Below are 17,294 nucleotides of genomic sequence, written 5' to 3'. Positions count from 1 at the left end.
TTCCATTTTCTCCACACCCTCTCCAGCAGTTGTTGTTTGTAGATTTTTCTGATGATGCCCATTCTAACTGGTGTGAGGTGATACCTCATTGTAGTTTTGATTTGCATTTCTCTAATAATTAGTGATTTGAGCAGCTTTTCATGTGCTTCTTGGCCATCTGTATGTCTTCTTTGGAGAAATGTCTATTTAGGTCTTCTGCCCATTTTTGGATTGGGTTGTTTGTTTCTTTAATATTGAGCTGCATGAGCTGTTTATATATTTTGGAGATTAATCCTTTGTCCGTTGCTTCATTTGCAAATATTTTCTCCCATTCTGAGGGTTGTCTTTTCATCTTGTTTATGGTTTCCTTTGCTGTGGAAAAGCTTTTAAGTTTAATTAGGTCCCATTTGTTTATTTTTATTTTTATTTCCATTACTCTAGGAGGTGGATCAAAGCAGATCTTACTGTGATTTATGTCAAAGAGTGTTCTTCCTTTGTTTTCCTCTAAGACTTTTATAGTGTGCAGTCTTACATTTAGGTCTCTAATCCATTTTGAGTTTATTTTTGTGTACAGTGTTAGGGAGTGTTCTAATTTCATTCTTTTACATGTAGCTGTCCAGTTTTCCCAGCACCACTTATTGAAGAGACTGTCTTTTCTCCGTTGTATATCTTTGCCACCTTTGTCATATATTAGTTGACCATAGGTGTGTGGGTTTATCTCTGGGCTTTCAATCTTGTTCCATTGATCTATGTTTCTGTTTTTGTGCCAGTACCATATTGTTTTGATTACTGTAGCTCTGTAGTATAGTCTGAAGTCAGGGAGTCTGATTTCTCCAGCTCCGTTATTTTCCCTCAAGACTGCTGTGGCTATTCAGCGTCTTTTGTGTCTCCATACAAATTTTAAGATAATTTGTTCTAGTTCTGTAAAAAGTGCCATTGGTAATTTGATAAGGAATACATTGAATCTGTAGATTGCTTTGGGTAGTATAGTCATTTTCACAATATTGATTCTTCCAATCTGAGAACATGGTATATCTCTCCATCTGTTTGTGTCATCTTTGATTTCTTTCATCAGTGTCTTAGAGTTTTCTGAGTACAGCTCTTTTACCTCCTTAGGTAGGTTTATTCCTAGGTATTTTATTCTTTTTGTTGCAATGGTAAATGGGAGTGTTTCCTTAATTTCTCTTTCAGATTTTTCATCATGAGTGTATAGGAATGCAAGAGATTTCTGTGCATTAATTTTGTATCCTGCCACTTTACCAAATTCATTGATTAGCTCTAGTAGTTTTCTGGTGGCATCTTTAGGATTCTCTATGTATAGTATCATGTCATCTGCAAGCAGTGACAGTTTTACTTCTTCTTTTCCAATTTGTATTCCTTTTATTTATTTTTATTCTCTGATTGCTGTGGCTAGGACTTCCAAAACTATGTTGAATAATAGTGGTGAGAGTGGACATCCTGTTTCGTTCCTGATCTTAAAGGAAATGCTTTTAGTTTTGCACCATTGAAAATGATGTTTGCTGTGGGATTGTCATATATGGCCTTTACTATGTTGAGGTAGGTTCCCTCTATGCCCACTTTCTGGAGAGTTTTTATCATAAATGCGTGTTGAATTTTGTCAAAAGCTTTTTCTGCATCTATTGAGATGATCATATGGTTTTTATTCTTCAATTTGTTAATATGGTGTATCACATTGATTGATTTGCATATAATAAAGAATCCTTGCATCTCTGGGATAATTCCCACTTGATCATGGTGTATGATCCTTTTAATGTGTTGTTGGATTCAGTTTACTAGTAGTTTGTTGAGGATTTTTGCATCTATGTTCATCAGTGATATTGGTCTGTAATTTTCTTTTTCCGTAGTATCTTTGTCTGGTTTTGGTATCAAGGTGATGGTGGCCTCTTGGAATGAATTTGGGAGTGTTCGTTCCTCTGCAGTTTTTTGGAAGATTTTGAGAAGGATGGGTGTTATCTCTTCTCTAAATGTTTGATAGAATTCCCCTGTGAAGCCATCTGGTCCTAGACTTTTGTTTGTAGGAAGATTTTTAATGACAGTTTCAATTTCATTACTTGTGATTGGTTTGTTCATATTTTCTGTTTCTTCCTGGTTCAGTCTTGGAAGGTTCTACCTTTCTAAGAATTTGTCCATTTCTTCCAGGTTGTCCATTTTATTGGCATAGAGTTGCTTGTAGTAGTCTCTCAGGATGCCTTGTATTTCTGTGGTTTCTGTTGTAATTTCTCCTTTTTCATTTCTAATTTTATAGATTTCAGTCCTCTCCCTCTTTTTCTTGATGAGTCTGGCTAATGGTTTATCAATTTTGTTTATCTTCGCAAAGAACCAGCTTTTAGTTTTATTGACCTTTGCTATTGTTTTCTTTGTTTCTATTTCATTTATTTCTGCTCTGATCTTTATGATTTCTTTTCTTCTGCTAACTTTGGGTTTTGTTTGTTCTTCTTTCTCTAGTTCCTTTAGGTGTAAGGTTAGATTGTTTACTTGAGATATTTCTTCTTTCTTGAAATAGGTTTGTACAGTTATTAACTTCCCTTTTAGAACTGCTTTTGCTGCATCCCATAGGTTTTGGTCATCGTGTTTTCATTGTCATTTGTCTCTAGATATTTTTTGATTTCCTGTTTGATTCCTTCAGTGATCTCTTGGTTATTTAGTAATGTATTGTTTAGCCTCCATGTGTTTGTGTTTTTTATGTTTTTTCCCTGTAATTCATTTCTAATCTCATAGTGTTGTGGTCAGAAAAGATGCTTGATGTGATTTCAATTTTCTTAAATTTACTGAGGCTTGATTTGTGACCCAAGATGTGATCTATCCTGGAGAATGTTCCGTGTGCACTTGAGAAGAAAATGTAATCTGCTGTTTTTGGATGGAATGTCCTATAAATATCAATTAAATCTATCTGGTCTATTGTGTCATTTAAAGCTTCTGTTTCCTTATTTATTTTCATTGTGGATGATCTGTCCATTGGTGTAAGTGAGGTGTTAAAAGTCCTCTAGTATTACTGTGTCACGTCAATTTCCTCTTTTATAGCTGTTAGCAGTTGCCTTATGTATTGAGGTGCTCTTATGTTGAGTGCATATATATTTATAATTGTTATATCTTTTTCTTGGATTGATCCCTTGATCATTATGTAGTGTCCTTCCTTGTCTCTTGTAACATTCTTTATTTTAAAACCTATTTTATCTGATATGAGTATAGCTACTCCAGTTTTCTTTTGATTTCTATTTGCATGGAATATCTTTTTCCATCCCCTCACTTACAGTCTGTATGTGTCCCTGGGTCTGAAGTAGGTCTCTTGTAGACAGCATATATATGGGTCTTGTTTTTGTATCCATTCAGCAAGCCTGTGTCTTTTGGTTGGAGCATTTAATCCATTCATGTTTAACGTAATTATCGATATGTATATTCCTATGACCATTTTCTTAATTGTTTGGGGTTTGTTTTTGTAGATCCTTTTCTTCTCTTGTGTTTTCCACTTAGAGAAGTTCCTTTAGCATTTGTTGTAGAGCTGGTTTGATGGTGCTGAATTCTCTTAGCTTTTGCTGCTCTGTAAAGCTTTTGATTTCTCCATTGAATCTGAATGAGATCCTTGCTGGGTAGAGAAATCTTGGTTATAGGTTCTTCCCTTTCATCACTTTAAATATATCATGCCACTCCCTTCTGGCGTGTAGAGTTTCTGCTGAGAAATCAGCTGTTAACCTTATGAAAGTTCCCTTGTATGTTATTTTTCATTTTTCCCTTGCTGCTTTCAATAATTTTTGTTTGTCTTTAATTTTTGCCAATTTGATTACTATGTGTCTCAGTGTGTTTCTCCTTGTGTTTATCCTATATGGGACTCTCTGCACTTCCTGGACTTGGGCGGCTGTTTCCTTTCCTATGTTAGGGAAGCTTTCAACTATAATCTCTTCAAATGTTTTCTCTGGTCCTTTCTCTCTCTCTTCTCCTTCTGGGACCCCTATAATGAGAGTGTTCTTGGGTTTAATGGTGTCCCAGAGTTCTCTTAGGCTGTCTTCATTTATTTTCATTCTTTTTTCTTTATTCTCTTCCACAGCAGTGAATTCCACCATTCTATCTTCCAGGTCACTTATCCGTTCTTCTGCCTCAGTTATTCTGCTATTGATTCCTCCTAGTGTAGTTTTCATTTCAGTTATTGTATTGTTCATCTCTGTTTGTTTGTTCTTTAATTCTTCTAGGTCTTTGTTATACATTTCTTGCATCTTCTCGATCTTTGCCTCCATTGTTTTTACAAGGTCCTGGATTATCTTCCCTATCATTATTCTGAATCTTTTTCTGGAAGGTTGCCTATCTCCACTTCATTTAGTTGTTTTTCTGGGGTTTTATCTTGTTCCTTCATCTGATACATAGCCCTTTGCCTTTTCATCTTTTCTGTCATTCTGTGAATGTGGTTTTTGTTCCACAGGCTGTAGGATTGTAATTCTTCTTGCTTCTCTGACTTCCTTTTGGTGAACCTTTCCTCCAGAGTTCTGCTGGGGCATGGGTACACACACACACACACACACACACACACACACACACACACACGGGATACCCCCTTCCCAGTCGTTTGCCCACTTCTATTAAACATTCTTTTTCCATTTTCACCCCTTAAGGGCTGCATTAGGAAGCTCTGACAGGTTGTGTGAAAGATATAATCTCATTAAGGTGTTACAGATCAAATCTTTAACAGCTTACCCACGATAACATACTTATATTGTAATAGTGGCCTTCACTGTCTTAAACACTATGGATAATTGTGGATATTTCAGGCCAATGTGGGAAATACTTGCTATCTCAAAGGAGAGACATACCACTCTAGTATATGGATTAGTCGGGACTCTTGGATGCAGGTGACAGAACTCCAGTTCGAAGTAGCTTGGACATAAAGGAATCTAATTGGAAGGATACAGGGTGAGATGGGCCTTGGAGTGATGTGGACCCGAAATTTCTATCCAGCAGTACAGTCTCCATCTCCTTTGTCTACATTTCTCTCCATGTTTGGTTTCAATCTCTCAAACCAGTTTCTTTCATGTGGAAGAAAAATTGGCACCAGTAAAACTGAATTTATGCCCCACCCCCAAATAGGGACTGGGACCTTTCCTGTTGTCCAGCTTGAAAAGCATCCCAGGGAGAGGGAGTGATTAGCCTGGCTGGTATCCTGTGCCCACCCCTAGACCAATTCACTCTCACCAGTGGTGAAGGATTCTGTCCTTGGCATCCTCTAGTTCAAATTCATGTTTGAAATTGGCCTGTGAAGCAGGAGAGTACTGAGCAGCACAGCAATAATTATCCATTGCATCTATTCTGCATCAGGGCTATGTAAGCCTAACTTAGGTACAACCAAGGTCATCTATGCTTAAGGAGGGGGGTCCAATGTCCTCTCTCCTATAGCTCCCAGTGGCATTCCTCTTTCCCAAAAGCCCTTTCCCATCTGCCCTTTCTCTGCCTAGGCACCAGGTACCTGGGATGAATCCCTCCTTTCTTTGTGCTCCCATAGACTTTTTTCTTGCCACTCTCAACCACTGCACATACATCTTTATAGTTCATTTGATAAATTCATTTACTCAGCCAGCACCCGATGAGGTCCTTCTTTTGCCAGACAGTGTGTTAGGATTTGTCACTATTGTTGTTATCACAGGGGTGACTCATTATGATCATATCTTCTGGAAATAACTGAATATAGAGTTTCTCATACTGGAATTCATACTCTCTTCTTTGTCACCTCTTTTGCCAAAACATGAGGTACAAAACATTGGGTCTCATGTCATTTTCTTGCGTTTCAGTTATCCAAAGCAATAAAAATGTGTACAGAAAAGAATGTCTTTGCAACACTCCCTTAAGGCTCCACTGCCCATCTGGTGGCAGCTGCCCATATTTCCAGCATCATGCATTCATGCATTCATTCACCAAATATTGACTGAATGCCTTCTATACAGCAAGTACTGTAGCATGCTCTTGGGGTCCAGGTGTAAACAAGAGAGATACAGGCTCTAAGAGGGAATTAAACAGACAATTGTTAATAAACAATTCCACAAATAATTGATTCCTTTTAGGAATGACCGAAGAAATCATTCTTTTTTCAGTATTAGCTTCACATGCCAAACCCATGCCTTTTTGTTGGAAAAATGTCATGGGAAGATTTCAATATTAAATTTAGTCTTCTCCCTGAATAAAAATCAGAATATTTGTTCACTTAAAAAATGGGAACACAGACTACAAGGAATCCTTAAATAGACCTTTTCTCCCACAGCCCTCCAGCCCGCTTTATGTGCTTTTGTGGGAATCACTGGGGCAGGCAGGGAGACCCAGGTACTTGCACACGCAGACAATTTCCTCATCCAGAATCAGAGAGGAAAGTATCTGCCAGTCACTATTGCAGGTTATCTTGAAAAGAACTCTGACCAGAAAGCAGGAATGTTATCAAGTTCTGGTAAATGTCATTAGTTTTCAGATAGAATTCTCAGAAATCACAGGGTTAATTTGCATGTCAGGGAGGAAACCTCAGTCACTTGACTCAGCAGCTGGGACATGAAGAACATTTAGTTCTACCATTTATCCAAACTAGTATGCTAAAAAAAAATATTTTTTTAACCACTTTAAGTAGTACTCTTCTAAGGTCACAATACATCTCCTGTGTAGCTGCCCAGGTTGGTGTGGTTTGTGTACCCTGTAACCCCCATCCTTGCAAAGTCCCTGTGAGACTGTGAGTCCTTGTAGAGTCCACAAATGACTTACAAATGCTGCTTTGTCATCCTCCTCCTGGTGTGGAGTGGAGATGGCTCTTCTAGTCGTCTAACCTGAGGGTTGTGAAAAAACACATTCTGAAAGCTTTGCAGAAGCTTGGCAATCCGTTGTTCAACTCTTCTTTTTCACATACATCACCAGCTTATGATAAAAGTTCAGTATTTAAGTGCATTCTCTGTTGGAGGAAAGAGTTTAGCTGATTTCTCTTTCTTCAATTAACAGAATCTTTCATTTTATTTTTTTTATGCACTTAGCACTTTATTTTTTGTTTTGCTTTTCTTTTTCTTTGAGTTTTATTGAGATATAATTGACATACAGCACTGTTTCAGTTTAAGGTATAGAGTATAATGATGTGACTGACATACATCATGAAATGATTACCACAGTGAGTTTAGTGATCATCCATCATCTCATATAGATACAAAATAAAAGAAAATGAAAAAGTATGTTTTTCCTTGTATTGAGGATTCTTAGGAGTTATTCTCTTACCAAGTTTCATATATAACATACAGCAATGTTAATTCATGTCAGCAATGTTAATCATGTTGTACATTCCTTACCTAATAGTTATTTATCTTATAACTAGAAGTTCGTACCTTTTACTGCCTTCATCCAATTCCCCCTCCCCCCACCTCCTGCCTCTGGTAACCATAAATCCGATCTCTTCTTCTATGAGTTTGTTTGATTGGTTGGCTGGTATTAAACTATAGTTGACCTACAACACTATGTTAATTCTGGTCACAACATAATGATTCAATATTTCTGTACATTATAAAATGATCACCACAAATCTAGTTACCATCTGTCACGATACAAAGATACTACATTATTATTGACTATATTCCCCTTATTGTACATTTCATCACCATGGCTCATTTATTTTGTAACTGGAAGTTTGTTTTTGTTTCCCTTGCCTGAGGAACCAGATTCAAAATAATATCGCTAAGACTGATGTTAAAGAATGTACTGCCTATGTTTTCTTCTAGGAGTTTTATGGTCTCAGGTCTCACATTTAAGTCTTTAATACATTTTGAGTTTATTTTTGTATGTAGTATGAGAAAGTAGTACAGTTTATTTCACATGTAGCTGTCCAGTTTTCCCAGCACCATTTATTGAGGAGACTGTCTTTCCCCATCATATATTCTTGCCTCCTTTGTCATAGGTTAATTGACCATATAAGCATGAGTTTATTTCTGGGCTCTCTATTCTGTTCCATTGATCTATGTGTCATTTTTTATGCCAGTACCATGCCATTTTGATGACTGTAGCTTTGTAGTATAGTTTGAAATCAGGGAGTGTGATACTCCCAGTTATTCTGTTCTTTCTCAACATTATTTTGGCTATTCTGCATCATTTGTGCTTCTAATTAAATTTTTGAATTATTTGTTCTAGTTCTGTAAAATTTACCATTGGTGTTTTAATAGGGATTACATTGAATCTATAGATTGCACTGGGTAGTACGGTCACTTTAACAATATTATTTCTTCCAGTCCATGAGAATGGTGTGTCTTTCCATTTGTTTGTGTTGTCTTCAGTTTCTTTTATCAGTGTCTTACAGTTTCCCAAATACAGGTCTTTAGTCTCCTTGGTTAGATTTATTCCTAGGTATTTTATTCTTTTTGATGCAAATGTAAATGGGATTGTTTTCTTAATTTCTCTTTCTGATAGTTCATTGTTAGTGTATAGAAATGCAACAGGTTTCTATGTATTAATTTTGTATCCTGCAGCTTTACCAAATTCACTGATGGGTTCTAATAGTTTTTTGTTGGCATCTTTAGCATTTTCTATGTGTAGTATCATGTCATCTGCAAATAGTGACCTTTTACTTCTTCCTTCCTTATTTCGATGCCTTTTACTTCTTTCTCTTGTCTGATTGCTATAGCTAGGTCTTCTAATACTATGTTGAATAAAAGTGGTAATAGTTGGCATCCTTGTCTAGTTCTTGATGTTAGAGGAAATGCTTTCAGCTTTTCACTGTTGAGTATTATGTTGCTTGCAGGTTTGCCTTACATGGGTTTTATTATGTTTGGTTGTATTCCCTCTATGCCCACTTTGTTGAGAGGTTTTTTTTTTTTACGTAAATGGATGTTGAATTTTGTCAGAAGCTTTTTCTGCATCTCTTGAGATGGCCATATGATTTTTTGTTCTTCAGTTTGTTAATATGGTGCATCACATTGATTTGCAGATATTGAATGATCCCTGCATCCCTGGAATAAATCCCACTTTATGATGGTAAATGATCCTTTTAATGTATTGTTAAATTTGGTTTGCTAATATTTTGTTGAGGATTTTTCCATATATATTTATCATTGATATTGGCCTGTAATTTTTCTTTTTTTTTAACATCTTTATTGGAGTATAATTGCCTTACAATCATGTGTTAGTTTCTGCTTTATAACAAAGTGAATCAGTTATACATATACATATGTTCCCATATCTCTTCCCTCTTGCGTCTCCCTCCCTCCCATCCTCCCTATTCCACCCCTCGAGGTGGTCACAAACCACCTAGCTTATCTCCCTGTGCTATGCGGCTGCTTCCCACTAGCTGTCTATTTTACATTTGGTATTGTATGTATGTCCATGCTACTCTCTCACTTTGTCACAAGTTACCCTTCCCCCTTCCCATATCTAATTTTTCTATTTTTGTCTTTGGTTTTGGAATCAGGGTGATGCTGAACTCATAGAATGAGTTTGAAAGCATTCCTCTTCAATTTTTAGGAATAGTTTGAGAAGCGTAGGAAGTAACTCTTCTTTAAGTATTTGGTAGAATTTACCTGTGAAGCCATCTGATCCTGGAGTTTTGCTTATTGGGAGTTTTTTGGCTACTGATTCAATTTCATTTGTGGTATTAGTGGTCTGTTCATATTTTATATTTCTTTCTGATTCAGTCTTGGGAGATCATATGTTTCTACCAGTTTATCCATTCTTCTGTCTTTCCATTTTATTGGCATATAACTGTTCATAGTAATCTCTTCTGATCCTTTATATTTCTGTGGTGTCAGTTGTAGCTTCCTTCATTTCTGACTTTTTTAATTTGAGTTTTCTCTCATTTTCATGATGAGTCTGGGTAAAGCTTTATCAATTTTGTTTATCTTTTCAAAGAACCAGATCTTAATTTCATTGATCTTTCTATTTTTTTTTTTTTTTGGTCTCTACTTCATTTATTTCCACTCTAATCTTTACTGTTTCTTTTCTTCTACTAACTTACAGTTTTGTTTGTTCTTCTTTTTCTAGTTACTTTAAGTATAAGGTTGTGTTGTTTTGAGATTTTTCTTGTTTCCCGGGGTAAGCTTGTATCTCTGTAAACTTCCTTCTTAGAACTGCTTTGCTGTGTTGCATAGATTTTGAATCATTGTGTTTCACAGGCTGGTGGGTGGGGCCAGGCCCCAGCTCTAATAGGCTAGAAAGAGGACTTCAAGATGGCAATTGGCAACATCAGAGTCCTCGTGGTAGAATGAGCTTCTGAAAATGACTTCCACCAGCATCTCCCAGAGGGAGTCCCAGTTGCCTCTTGCCTCTCTGGGAGGCTCTCCAAGATCAGTAAGTGGGACTGACCCAGGCTCCTTTCAAATGCCAGCCTTTGTTCTGGGTCTCAGAGTGTGTGAGATTTTGCATGTGCATTTTTAAGATTGAAGTCGCTGTTTCCTTCAGCTCTCACATACACAAGCCCTACTGGCCTTCAAAACAAGGTAGTCTAGGGGCTTGTCTTCCTCATGCAGAACTCCTGGGCTGGGGAGCCTGGTGTAGCGCTCAGAACTTACTCCTTGGGGAGAACCTTTGCAGTTGTGAATTATCCTTCCATCTGTGGGTTGCTTACCTGGGGGTATGGGTCTTGACTATTACCACAACTCTGTACCTCCTACCCGTCTCCTTGTGGTTCCTTCATTATAGCTTTAGTTTTGAAAACTCTCTTCTGCTAGTCTTCAGGTCATTCTCATTGATAGTTGTTCTGTAAATAGTTATAAGTTGATATGCCCATGGGAGAAGTTGAGCTCATGGTTTTCCTACTCTGACATCTGGCTAGCAGAATCTTTCTTGAATATTTCCTAATGGTTGTAGAGGGGTTTCAGAATGGTCTAAGACATACTTCGTGTCCTGTAAGATCTTAGAACTATGGGTCCCTATTTTTCTTTAACATAAAGACCCTCAGTGACTATCAAAAAATTTTGATAATCCTAACCACTGCCCCCATCCCTCCTCCCTGAAAGTGGTTGTCTTTTCAGTGTCTGTTAGTTAAGAAAATAAATTAAAACAAAAAGCTACCATTAATTTGGTGACCGTTTTAAATGGATTTGTATTTATTGATCTCCGGAATTCCTACAGAAATTTGAAAACCATGTATGTGTGAGAGTTATTTTTACTCTCTCTACAGACAGCATTTTGGTGCACATAGGGCTTTATAGACAAGTTGCAATGCTTCATCTACCAAGTGGCTTGTAGAAACAGGTTGGTATTTGACAAATAAAAGTGTAAAACATTTCAAGTTCCAAGTGAGTGGTATGGATATTACAAATTGTCTAGGCTCAAAGGAAGGAGAATTTGCTATGATCTATGATAGACATATGGGTCCTTAAGAGGTAAACCCCTGAGCTTGGCAATGAAGGTTTAAGGGAATTGTCAATGTGAAAAACTTGCAAAGAAATCATGAAAAAGGCTCAGAGGGTTTGCTCTATAAGAAGACAGCATTAAATGCTTACATCCAGCAAAGAACAAGCACAAGCTTTAGAATCAGACAAACGTGGGTGTTCATGAGCTGTGAGACCTTGTGCAAGTTACTTAGCATCACCAACACTCAGGTTTTTCTCTTATAAAATGGGACTGACCTGCCCTGAACACTTCACAGAAGAGTTGGGAAGATCAAATAAGATCACATAAATAAGGGGCAGCATTTTGTGAAGTGTGATTTTACCAAGTAAATAAACATCATTATTTTTTAAAGGCCTAGAGATGTCCAATGGACTGAGTAGACCACTGTGTTGATTAGGATTCTTTGTTTTCAAGGAACAGAAATGATTCTGGATCACGTAAACCACACAGAATTATCAAAAAATGTGCTGGGAGGTGAGGTGGAAGGGGTGAAGTACATAATATGACTCACAGATTCTAAGGAAATCTGAAGAACCAGGCTCAGAAACAAGAACCAGGAAACTTCAGCTCAGCAGGAGAATATTGGTAGCAGCAATTACTTAATGTTCTCCTTTGTTTTTCCTTCCCTGAGTTATTCTACTCAAGCAAAAGTCCCACAGGGAGCAAATCTAGTGGGCAGGGCATCATGATTTATAGTCTCATTAAGATTATGAACCAGGGAGAAAAGGTAGATTTCCAAAAGGAAGTTAAAGGATTGTTAAAGAAAGGAGAACACAATAGAGAGTGAGTCACCAGAAAACAACTAGCCACTACAGACAATTTCAAAAGATCATCCATACATTTATGTAATCATATTTATTGATCACCTTTGAATAATAGTGAAAAATAAGCCTAGGAAAGTAAAAGTTGAGGCTAATTCACGGGAAATGGCCTATTCTAAACACAGGAAAATATCTCAACCTCTTTGTTTCACCATGGCCTTCCCGGTTGCCCCAGGAGGATACAGCCTACTGTGTCTAGGGCATAGGTCAGTGAGGAGTACATTAATCCCGGAGAGTCATTACACACTAACACTTGGCTCACTTTCCTTTGCTTTCACTGATACCACCATTGACACACCTGGCTAAACTGGGAACTTTGAGTTATTTTATGGCTGCAATAATTGATTTGTGTCAGTAACCTCTCCTCTCTAATTCTCACTTCCATGGCTCATACACTATGGGTATTCAATAAATACTTGAATACATGGATGGATGGTTGGATGGATGGATGGGAGACTAGTCTGGCCCATGTTGGGATCTAGGATTTTGACTACTTTTTTTTTTTTTATTAGTTGAGCCAAAGAATTTACTTGCAAGAAACAGTCTTATTCCCATGAGTCAAAGTTAAGATTTGTACGTGGGGCTTTTCCTAGTTGTGTGGGGCAGTCTTTACAGAAAGGTTTTCTTTGTTACATCCTCATCCATCACCTTTCCGTATTTATATTTATAATATTCATCTCCCCAGCACTAACCTTACCTCTCCAAATCTTTATAGTGTGCCTGTTAACACAAGGTATCACAGGAGATGCTCTAGAGGAAGCTGACAGTTTACTCAAGGAAGCAGCGATCTAGATACATCAGTGTTAAATGGAGGAGTGAGAGTTAATGTGGAAATATGTTAAAAGAGCAGTTTTTGTTGGCTGGGGTGAAACAGTCTGTGGGGATATGGGTGGGCTTCACAGAGGAGGTGGCAAATAAAACTCTCAAATGCTAAAAATATATATAAAGTAATAATTCTCAAAAGAATGTTCTCTGTCTAGACAGTTTAGTATCTTAACCTCTACCCTTTGAAGGTACCCTTCTTTAAAATGCAAATTATACTTGGACGAGGTAACACACCACATTGCTTATTAGTTGTAGTAATTTTTCTACATTTTCTACTATATATTAAAAATGAATTCTTTTTTCATAACAAATCCCCTTTTTAAAATTTATTTATTTTTGGCTGCGTTGGGTCTTTGTTGCTGTATGCAGGCTTTCTCTAGTTGTGGTGAGCAGGGGCTACTCTTCACTGCAGTGCATGGGCTTCTCATTGTGGTGGCTCCTCTTGTTGTGGAGCATGGGCTCTAGGCGTGAGGGCTTTAGTAGCTGTGGCACACAAACTCAGTAGTTGTGACTCGTGGGCTGTAGAGCGCAGGCTCAGTAGTTGTGGCTCACGGGCTCTAGAGTGCAGGCTCAGCAGTTGTGGTGCACAGGCTTAGTTGCTCCGTGACATGCGGGATCTTTCCGGACAAGGGCTCGAACCCACGTCCCCTGCATTGGCAGGCGGATTCTTAACCACTGTGCCACCAGGGAAGCCCCCCGCCTTTTATTTGTAGCTGTAGGATAGTGCATATATTGCCAGGAACCTCCACCATGCTTATGCAGTAGTTTCTGTGGTATAAGAGTGATATATATAGATTTCTCTTATTACAAGTCATTATGACCCCCAGTCATAAAACCTAACTTTTTTCCAACTGAAGAGAAGAAAATAGAAAAATTTGGATTGTGTCCTTTCCTAATGGACTGATAGGATAGAGGGTATTCTCAATCTCGGCAATTTCATCTCATGTTAACTGGGAACTTTTTCTAGAGCAATTCTTTGTTCTTCCCCCTCCCCCAAGGGACACTTGGAAATGTCTGTAAACATTTTTGGCTGTCAAACTGAGGGGGAGAAGGGGAGGGTGCTACTGGCATCAAGTTGGTAAAGGCCAGGGATGCTGCTAAACATCAAAGACTTATCCAGCCCAAAATGTCAAGAGTGGCAAGTTGAGCTACCCTGGTCTAAAAATGCCTTGAGCTGCCAATCAACCAAATGTCTATGTAGACACTAGAAAAAATGAAAGTGAGCCAGTGCAAAACCTTTCATGAAACATAAATTCAAATCTTTTAAAAACAATCAAAGAAATAAAAAATTTGAATAGCAGTAAATCAAAGGTCAGCATGACAATATTATGTAATTTTGATTTTGATTCTTCTTTATCTGACCCAAGTTAAGAAGGGTGGTAGTGATGGTGATAATGATGATGGTTTCTAGACACTGGGGTTTGCTTGCATTTTTTATTGAGATACAACTGGCATATCATATTATATTAGTTCTAGGTATCTAACATAATGATTTTATATTTGCATATATTGTGAAATGATCACCACAATAAGTCTAAGTTAATATCTGTCATCATACGTAGTTATTTTTTTTCTTATGAACAGAACTTTTAAGGTGTACTCTCTAAGCAACCTTCAAATGTGCAGTACAGTATTATTAAATATCGTTGCCATGCTTATGTTATATTCCTTGACTTATTTTTTAACTGGAAGTTTGTAACTTTTGACCCCCTTCACCCATTTCACCCACCCACAACTCCCTGCCTCTGGCAATAAGCTTTTTTTTTTTTAATTTAGATTCCACATACAGTTGACCCTTGAATAACACTGGGGTCAGGGATGCTAACCTTCCACACAGTGGAAAATCCACATATAAGTTATAGTCAGTCTTCTGTACTCGCAGTTCCACATCTACCAATTCAACCGACCACAGATCGGGTAGCACTGCAGTATTTACTATTGAAAAAACCTGCATAAGTGGAGCCACACAGTTCAAACCCATGTTGTTCAAGAGTCAACTATACAGACCTCATTTATTGTACTTCGGTCATAGGAAGTGGAAAAGGAACATAGAAAAGGAAATAGAACCAAAAGGAGATCTTAAACAATAATCTTTCATTGTGCGTCAAAATAACACTGTAGTTTAAGAGAGCAGGCTGTGTGGCGTCAGACGTCCTGAGGTTAAAGCCTGTCTTCTGCTTTGCTAGCTGTGTGTGTGCCATTGGGAAAATTCACTGAATCTATCTAAGCCTTAGTTCCTTCACTTGTAAAATAGGGTAATAATAGTACCTACCTGATGGAGTTATTGTGTGAATTCAAGAGAATAGCATGTATAAAATATTTAGTTATACTTGACACACAATAAGCATTCAGTAAGTACTGTAATAATAATAATAATGAGAGGAGAAAGTGGAATAAATGTATTGATTATGATGACGATGATAACAATGACAATGACAATAATTGATTGGCTTTGGAGTCCGAGGATGTGGATTGCAATGCTGGCTCTGTTATGTACCAACCGTAAGACAGTTGCTTTATTGAATCTGCATTTGCACTTCTGTCCACACCTCTTAAGGTTACTGTGAGAACTTAATGACAGGTGCCTGGCACACAGTAAATACTCCAGATCAGTAGGTCTGACCTGAAGAACCACAAACACACTGTGCTCTCTGGAAAGGGTTTGCCTTTTCCTGGACCCTGATGGCTGTTCCTTTCATAAGGACAACACCTTAGATAAAAGGCTGGGTCAGAAAGAAAAGGTGGTTAGGTGGGCTTCATTCCCAAGCTAAGAAATGCTAAGGGGTAGTGAGTCAGAAGTGAATCAGAAGTTACTGAACAAGGTAAAAAATAAGGACCCCGACAGATTTGTAGGGCTTGGCAATGCCCCCGGCCGCTGCTGTCCTTGAGTTCTCCTGGCAGCTCCCTGGAGTGAGTTACAGGAAAGCCTAAAAAGCAAGCAATGCTGATGGGTTGTCTGGAGACAGCAGGGCCGTGTGGCCCTCTCCACAGTCTATCTCGGGGAGGAACAAAAGGAGCCGGAGGACAGAGAGCTAGAAAGGGCGAAATCACCTCTCTGGGTAGAGAGGGAGACAGAGCACCCAAGGCCAGTGCCCAGAAGAATAAAAGAACAAGGGATGCTTCAAGAGGAAAGTCACTGGGAAGCCCCACTGAGGGACAAGAGACTTCACCACTGCCAGGGATCCGCCAGGTATGATTAAACAGCTGACAGGGACTCACTGCAGCAGGATCATTAGCTCTCAGACCTTGCCGCCACTCACATCTGAAATAAGTTTGGATTTAGAAAGCTAGCAATGAGCTGAGTGGCACGGATCAGGAGGGAAGCACACGGCTTAATCAGGGCCGTGAAAGCAGCTGACAAATTACAGCATGATTTGTCATCATCGCAGAACACTCGGCAAGTGTTTGTCCCTGAAAGAATCAATACTTGGAGGGAAAAGGGCTGTATTTTTAGAAACTCCTGGATGGGTAATTTATTTCAAGTGAATGGAGAGTTTATGTTGGCGCCCCACAGAACCAATGGACAGTATATTTACACGAAGCCAGAAAATGCTATCATTTCTTCTAATCAATTTACTCCTTTGAACAGCTGTACCTTGAATCGTGGAGTGATAAATTCACTCCCCATGCTAAAAGCTCTACCCTGGGAAGCATTTCCAATCCCACCTTTAGTACTACTTCATTCTATATGCATAACATGTTATACCTTTCAAAACTTTCCCACATGGATTCTATCTTCTGGGGCACGAGTGAGATGGACAGGGAGGTGGTGTTAGCCCCATTCTACAGAGGAGAAAACTGAGACTCGAGAGTTGAATGTACTATTAGCCAATGTGGGGTAGAATTAGAAAGCAAGATCTCCCCACCCCTAGTTGTGTTTTCCCCCTCGTTGGACTTAAAGAGATTGTACAACTAAAATACTGAATGAAAGAGAAAAAAGGAAGAGTCAAGAATGTGTTTTAAATGCTTTGCTATAAAATGTTCACCAGGGGGCAGTGTGCTGTGCAAGTAAAGAACAGACGGTCTGCACTCAGACTTGGATTCAAATGCCACTCTTGATATGACCACGGACAGCCACTTCACCCTTGTGAGTCACAGTTTTCCCATCTCTAAAGAGGGGCTGATCAAAGTTCTTACTTCATAAAATGATTGAAAGCTTGAAAAAAAAATAGCATTTCTTAAGTTCTCATTGCAGCATCTGACAGAAATAAGAGTCTAGTAAACGCTACTCGTTTTGTGTATTTTTGTTTGTTTGGTTTTTGAGAATTTTATTTATTTATTTATTTTTGGCTCCGTTGGGTCTTGTGGCTGCACGTGGGCTTTCTCTAG

The 17,294-nt window shown here is 38.3% G+C and overlaps 1 protein-coding gene across 1 annotated transcript in view; it reads left to right on the top strand.

The window, feature by feature from the left end:
* ATP10B (ATPase phospholipid transporting 10B (putative)) overlaps nt 1-17,294 on the top strand; it is a 305,387-nt gene that overhangs the window by 203,489 nt on the left and 84,604 nt on the right. The gene's annotated exons all lie outside the window — the stretch shown is intronic.

The sequence above is a fragment of the Kogia breviceps genome, chromosome 4 (assembly GCF_026419965.1).
Source record: "Kogia breviceps isolate mKogBre1 chromosome 4, mKogBre1 haplotype 1, whole genome shotgun sequence".
NCBI classification, from domain to species: Eukaryota; Metazoa; Chordata; class Mammalia; order Artiodactyla; family Physeteridae; genus Kogia; species Kogia breviceps.
This window is presented reverse-complemented; position numbering and strand designations above follow the sequence as displayed.